The sequence below is a fragment of the Loxodonta africana genome, chromosome 11 (assembly GCF_030014295.1).
Source record: "Loxodonta africana isolate mLoxAfr1 chromosome 11, mLoxAfr1.hap2, whole genome shotgun sequence".
Classification (NCBI taxonomy): domain Eukaryota; kingdom Metazoa; phylum Chordata; class Mammalia; order Proboscidea; family Elephantidae; genus Loxodonta; species Loxodonta africana.
The window spans coordinates 58,776,701-58,782,700 of NC_087352.1; the positions used below are offsets into that span (position 1 = coordinate 58,776,701).

The 6,000-nt window shown below is 56.3% G+C and overlaps 1 protein-coding gene across 5 annotated transcripts in view; it reads right to left on the reverse strand.

Moving 5' to 3' along the window:
- CTIF (cap binding complex dependent translation initiation factor) overlaps positions 1–3,448 on the reverse strand; it is a 300,698-nt gene extending 297,250 nt beyond the window's left edge. For 2 of the 5 annotated variants that reach the window (XM_064294549.1, XM_064294547.1), the window contains exon 1: positions 3,233–3,447. The gene's annotated coding sequence lies outside the window, so the exon portion shown is untranslated. Of the gene's footprint in view, positions 1–3,232 lie in introns of all 5 variants that reach the window. The other 3 variants (XM_064294545.1, XM_064294546.1, XM_064294548.1) reach the window with 3 other exon arrangements.
- Positions 3,449–6,000: the final 2,552 nt, after the last annotated feature.

Consider the following 6,000-nt stretch of genomic DNA (forward strand, 5'->3'; position numbering starts at 1 on the left):
AACCCATCATCAAGTTTATTCTGATTCATGGTGAACCCATGTGTGCAGAGAACTGCTCCATAGGGTTTTCAAGGCTGTGACCGAAGCAGATGGCCAGGTCTGTCCCCCAAGGCTCCTCTGGGTAAGTTCCAACTGCCAACCTTTCAGCTAGTAGTCAAGCATTAATCATCTATGTCATCCAGGGACTTCTATACCATATATATATGTGCATATATGATACATATTTATTACATGAAAGCATGATTCTGGTATATACTGGATGCATCACTGCTGGATCCACTTACCACCAACAAATTATTAAATGAGTGATCGTAACACCGATGCAAACTTCTGTTCTTCAATGGCTATTCTCACAGGAACTGTTAGCAAATCAAAAGTGTTTTGACAAAAGACTGAACACCAATATAATTTACCCTCTTTCTCAGGTTCGGTATTTTCTGAGGTAACAAGAACCCACTCTCAAAAAGAGTGGCCACCGTTTAAATAAAAAGCCACAGGCTGAGAAGAGAAATCACAGAAGGGAAAGTAGTCCTTTCCCTACTGTGAGGCCTTAGCAAGTCACTTCACCTCTTGAGCCTCAGTATGCCCATCTGTAAAATGGGGTTAATAACCCCCTACCTCACAAGACCCTGGTAATAAATTCAATGATATATGAAAACTCACACTGTAAAGTCATACAAACACATCATTATTTCAAATCTGCCAGGCGCTCCTTGGAAAACTCATTATTTTAGCAATCTGTTAATCACTGATGCCACTGCACCCAAAAAGCTTTACAAAGTTACTGCCTCTGAGCATACCATGTCTGGGACAGACACCCGACACATAGATGAGATGATCTCTGTGTAAATTGAATCCTGTTTTAAATACTCAGAGTTTCCTCAGGCAGCCTGAGTGCATCCTGCCAGGGTGTCTACATATTCTAATACCTGGTTGGTGCATTCTGTTCCTGGACAATTGGGATTTCTTTAAAGCCATAGTTTCCTCAAGTGGAACATGCATACTCGGAGCCCGGATTCCTGAGGTTTTCAGCCCAGACCCCAGGCCCAGCGGGAAGAGCCCGGACAGCTGGGTGGCGCCCTCCCGCCCACGCTCTGGATGGCTCCTTCCTCTGCTCTAGCTCGGGCAGAGGTGCTCACGCTGTGTCACTTTCAACGTCTGGGCCTCCAACGCCGGCAGCTCCAGCAGCTTCTCCCTTCCCGCACAGCCCCTAGATGATTCCTCCTCCCCGCGGGCCACAGAGGCCGAGCCGGGTGAGAGGTACACAAGGCGTGTGGCCGCTGCGCATCAGCGGTGGTGGGAGCAGCAGGGCAGCTGCGGCCCCCACTGGCCCCAGAATTGGAGGTGGGGACCCAGAGCGCGCCCATATTCGCCTAGGTCTCTGAAGGCAGTGGCGGGCGCGGGCATGCGCACCCACAGGCCGCCTCGGTGCAAAGGTCAACCAGAGCGTCGTGGGGGCGGCGACACGCGCACCCCCGCGGCTCCTCGGGGCCCAGCCCCACCAGTCCCCGTGCCACCAGGGACCGGGGGCAGTCTGCCGAGTCAGAAACATCGCGGACGAACGCGGAGAGGAGGGAGACGGCGTGACTCCTGCCATGCGGGCGATCACCCGCCACACCAGGGTCTCCTCTAGCTCACAGCCGCAAGACCTCCTCGCCAAGTACACCCGGCGCGCGCGCACACGCGCGCGCACGGACACACACATGACAACCAGTCCAATTGGAGGGCTGGCACGACCTGATGGGGGGTGTCCCGGCTTCTGCAGTTCCACGCAGGGGGACCCGGGGCCGCGCGCGTCCCCATTCCACCGCTGCCTGCGGTCCCCGCCCCCCACACACGCCAGAGCGGTGTGTACACACACAAACAGCTGGGCGGGGGAGGCAACGCCTCACTCTCTGGGGTGGGGACTCACACCGCGCCGCCAACCATCCCTCCCCCCACACGCCGCACCCCCTCACTGCACGCACACACACATACATACATACACACACACACACACACACACACCAGCCCAAGCCTGAAAACTCCGCGAAACCACACGGGGCCCAAGCAGCTCAGACAAGGGGCTCAGCCCTCCGATTCTTTTAACGCCAATGGAGAGAAATATCCAGCTCAGTCGCGCGGTCCCCTGGACGCCTCCTCCGGGCGCACCCCGGCTCGGGCCGCGGTCCTCGGGTCCCCAGACCTCTGCTGCAGACCAGGCCCCCGCCCCCCGCCCGCTCCCCTCCAGGGCTGGCATCAGGGTCAGTCACCTGCTTCTCGTGCTGATGAACCCGAGCTGGACCCCACTCACTCCCCGGCCGCTCAGGACACCCGCCACCACGAGCTGGCTTTTTCTCAGAGGCTGTCAACTTAACCCCTGCTCCGCTGGGCCGATCTATTCTCCAGGCCCGATTACACCGCGGCAACAGGAATCATCATTAAAAGGCCAACAGAAGCACAACCGAGGAGAATGCCCAAAGCTGCGACCGCAATGGATCCACCGTTTCGGTTCCTCCGCGGCTCCCATCCCCCGGCTCACCGGGGACGCTGGGAGGGGGCTGTAGCCTGTCTAGACGACAGCCATCCACAGACATCCCCGCGCCCCCGGGGACGGGCGCGCACACACACTCTCACACGGCGGCGGCCACGGACACAATCACTCACCAGGGAAGGGGGGAGCGTGGAGACATGAGCCCGGGGTCCCTCCAGCAGCACCAAGCCGCCACCCGGAGCTGCGCTCCCTACCTCGGCTGAGCGTCGTCAGAAACAGCTGCAAGTTTGGCCCGTACTAAACTGCAACCGCTTGATGCAGCAAATGTGGGCTTCAAAACAAAAGGGAGCGGAATCACACCCGCTCCCTCCCTCCCCCGGGGTCGGCACCCGGCACATGACAGCGGCCACGCCGCGCCGCTCCAGCGCGAGCGGGGCTCTAGCTGTGTATCCCCCCCAGCCCCCCCACGGCGCCGGATCTCCGGGGCCACCGCTCCCCCCTACCCCGGGCGGGGGACTGGGCCAACTCAGGGAGGGAGCGAGGCTGCGGGGTGCAGTCCCCAAGCAAGTGCGGGGGGCGGCGGTGGGCGCCGACGTCTGGCTGACCGCAACGCAGGGAGGGGAAGGGGGCTAATTGTTCGGTGCGCTTTTCCAGGATTCACCCATAGGCACGCGCACGTCCCCAGCCCTCCTCCCGGGTCCCAGAATCGATCCGCCAGCTGCGTTGACTCAAAGAGAGAACGGACGAGGGGATGCTCACCTCCGGGCTCCTCAGGCCGCCGCTCCAGCCCGAGTTGGGGTGGGGGAAGGGGCAGGGAAAGGGAAGGGAGGGACCAGGCTCCGGAGAGCCGACTCCTGCCGAGAGTTCCGCGCGTCCCGGCTGCGGAGGGGACCTGGCACCCTAGCGCGCAGACCCAGCCGAGGGGAGGGAGGGAGGGAAGGGACAGAGGGAGGGAGGGGTAGGTAGGGGGGAGGGAGTTGAGGAAGGAAAAAAAAACGATCCCTGCTCTGACACAGGGAACGAGAATGTTGGAGAGTGACGTCCAGGCCCCGCCCTCCCCTCCGGCCACGTGCAAGGACTTGAAAGGGAAGAGGACGGCGGGAGGCCTACTGGGTAATGTAGTTCGCCTTTCTTTCCCGGGATGGCGGGCACTGGAGAGCCGATCACCGCCGGGGCAGACCCGGCAGCCCGGTTCAGCGACTCCGAAAGCCACCGCCCAACGCCGCGGCCGTTGGCGAGGCCCTGAGTGGGGACTTTTGCGTTGGGAGAACTGGGGGCCAGGCTTGCAGGGAAATGTTTGCTTTCAGGGGCAGGAAAGCTTTAAGGATGAGAACTTACGTGCTTCAAGTAGTCTGTCCTAATGGCCGATAAAAGGGAGATTTGTGTCTGCACTGGGTGGCCCAAGTGGCGTTATTTATGCTGCATTAAACGCTAACGTCTGTTATCGAGATGCATATGTTATAATTAACATTTGAGCATCTCTGTGGCAGGGGCGGAATGTTGTAATTAGATATGCACTTTGCAACCAATTAATTTTCCATTGGCCATGCTAAGGGCTGGGAGGTGGTGACTGGGAGAATTCAATGCGATGGATAATTCTTTAATCACATAACCAAATCACCAATGTTTCTGGACACCTACTAGATGCCAGGCACTGAGAGTGGCACAGAGAGGCCTTCAGGAGAAATGTACGATGCTGTATACCCCTTTGGGGAAGGGTTTTATGCACTCTTTGGAGGAAGTGTGTGACACAGTGTAACTGCGGTAGATATCATTTATTCATTCCTTCACCTAACATTTAGTGAGCACTTTCCACCAACCAGGCACGTATGGAAATGCCAAGATGAGTAAGACCCTCAATCCTTGCCCTCAAGGAGCTCAGCCTCTAGTGTGAGGACCACAGTCAATGAAAGTATAGACTGTATGTCAGCACTTAATTTAGGGATATGCATCAAATGCCATGGAACCCTGTGGTGACAGCCAACCCAGGATGGCAGGTGGAGGGGGTGGAACAAGGTCAGGGAAGGCTTCCCAGAGGAGATGGTACCTGAGCTAAGAGTTACTAAGATTTTTAACAAAGGTCAGTGAAGCAGTGGGCATCTAAGGCAGCCGTGGGTATAAATTTTCCAAATGAAAGAGAATAGAGCAATTCTGAAGGTCCCAGCGTTCAGTTTGGCAGAGAGGAAGGGGACAGGTTGATGGGGGTGGGTGGGCTAGAGGGTGAGTCTGGAGGGCAGAAGGAGCCTGGGACAGCTTCCCGCAGGAGATGGGGCTTGCAGTGGGCCATGAGGGTGGGAGGGACTATGTGCTGTGTGGAAGAGAGAGAAGAGCTGGTCTTCCAGGCCACAGCATGGGTGTAATCACAGAAGCAAAGCCAAGCAGCCAAGACACATTCGCACCTTGTCCGACGAATAGCCGTGGTAGGTGTCATCACCTGCCTTCTAGAGAGAGGCAGACAGCAGGCCCAGAGACTTCAGAGGCTACTCCACAGGCCCTGGATTGTGGAGAGGCAGAGCATGTACAAGAAGCCAGTTGTCTGGGTACCCCCAAGGGAACATGGTTAAGCACACCTGAGTCTTCTGGCTGGTTTGTCCCACTTAGCCTTTATGCCTCATTGGCTCAGCAGTGGGTTATTTTTATGCTTTAACATCTGGATGATTTCCTGGGTTTACAAAATTTTAAGTAATAGTACCAGAGCCCAGCCACTCAGCAAATTCCCGTTTACCGACCTTGTGGTCAATTGCTGGTTTTGCACATCGTGGGATGGGCACACCACCTGCAAAGAAAACAAGAATGGAATTGTCTGGGTCTTGGTTTTGGTTTCACTTTAAATCACACCCCCCAGTGAAGAGAGGCTCCACCCTGGAGGTGAGGAGAGGCTGAGCAATGCACAGGGTGTAAAACACCCTTGGTGAGTACACACCTCTGTTTGGGGCAACCGCCTGGTCAGTGGGGACAACACAGGCACCTGAGTCAGCTAGACACCTAGGTTTGAATCCAGACATGACGCTTCTAGCTCTGTGACTTTGGACAGCTTACTTCACCTCCAAACGGGGGGTGATCTGGGGCAGCCTTCTTGATGGCCTGTCTTGGCCTTGTGAGAACAAATGGTGATAATGTACCTAAAGTTGTTCTGTCACATAAAAAGCCTTTCACGATGGTTGGTTTTCGTCTTTGTCCCAGGTTTTTTCTGGACCTGAAGAATGACCCCTCCATTCTCCTTTCTGCAGAGTCAGCCAGCAGAGCTGGTGTTGGAGGAATGATTCCTGAGGGTTACTCATCTTAATGTGTGAAATAGGTTTGTCTTTAAGGAATGCTCACTCAGTTCTAGTCCTTGCCTCCTACTGGCCCAGCTCTCTTAACCCTCATCAGCTGACAGTGCTTTATGCTCTCCTCACCCTGCTGCCCAAAGACCCCACCCAAGGCCTTCTCTGGACAGTGCCCTGGCTTCCCACACTGCTGCTACCTGCCCAAAACTTACCTCCTGCTTCCCATGCCCTCAGAGCCCGGATTTCTGCTTAACCTCC